This window comes from Dendrobates tinctorius, unplaced genomic scaffold (genome assembly GCF_039654945.1).
Source record: "Dendrobates tinctorius isolate UK_male_01 unplaced genomic scaffold, ASM3965494v1 ptg000120l, whole genome shotgun sequence".
Lineage (NCBI taxonomy): Eukaryota > Metazoa > Chordata > Amphibia > Anura > Dendrobatidae > Dendrobates > Dendrobates tinctorius.
Window position 1 is genome coordinate 44,777,231 of NW_027361788.1, and position 1,294 is coordinate 44,778,524.

Below are 1,294 nucleotides of genomic sequence, written 5' to 3' on the forward strand. Positions count from 1 at the left end.
TATGGTCTCCAGCTGTGTAGCAAGCTGTGTAGCACAGCCGGCCTCTCTCGGTACGGGCTCCACCTGGGTAACACAGCCGGCATGTCTCGGGATCGGTATGGTCTCCACCTGTGTAACACAGCCGGCATGTCTCGGGATCGGTATGGTCTCCAGCTGTGTAGCACAGCCGGCCTCTCTCAGTACGGTCTCCACCTGTGTAACACAGCCGGCATGTCTCGGGATCGGTATGGTCTCCAGCTGTGTAGCACAGCCGGCCTCTCGGTACGGGCTCCACCTGGGTAACACAGCCGGCATGTCTCGGGATCGGTATGGTCTCCAGCTGTGTAGCACAGCCGGCCTCTCGGTACGGGCTCCACCTGGGTAACACAGCCGGCATGTCTCGGGATCGGTATGGTCTCCAGCTGTGTAGCACAGCCGGCCTCTCGGTACGGGCTCCACCTGTATAACACAGCCGACATGTCTCGGGATCGGTATGGTCTCCAGCTGTGTAGCAAGCTGTGTAGCACAGCCGGCCTCTCGGTACGGGCTCCACCTGTGTAACACAGCCGGCATGTCTCGGGATCGGTATGGTCTCCAGCTGTGTAGCACAGCCGGCCTCTCTCGGTACGGGCTCCACCTGGGTAACACAGCCGGCATGTCTCGGGATCGGTATGGTCTCCTCCTGTGTAACACAGCCGGCATGTCTTGGGATCGGTATGGTCTCCAGCTGTGTAGCAAGCTGTGTAGCACAGCCGGCCTCTCTCGGTACGGGCTCCACCTGGGTAACACAGCCGGTATGTCTCGGGATCGGTATGGTCTCCAGCTGTGTAGCACAGCCGGCCTCTCTCAGTACGGTCTCCACCTGTGTAACACAGCCGACATGTCTCGGGATCGGTATGGTCTCCAGCTGTGTAGCACAGCCGGCCTCTCGGTACGGGCTCCACCTGTATAACACAGCCGACATGTCTCGGGATCGGTATGGTCTCCAGCTGACCACAAATTTGGAAAAGGTTTTGAATTTACGAAATGGTTGCAATGAAACAAAGAGTGAAAAATGTGAAGGGGTCTGAGTACTTTCTGTACCCACTGACTGTGTTATTACTGCGACTCAGCCTGCAAAAATAACAAGCCGCCCTATGGCTGTGAGAAAGGATAAAAAACAAAAGTCATAGCTCTTGGAGAAAGACAAAGAAAATGCAAAAGAAACAAGGAAAAATCTTGTGGTGCAGTCAGAATGGCGGGCAGTGTGTTGTGAGGCAATACGCGTCGTCTCCCCCGCGCCGAAAGCGCTTCGTTTCTAGTTTCTACCGCGCTC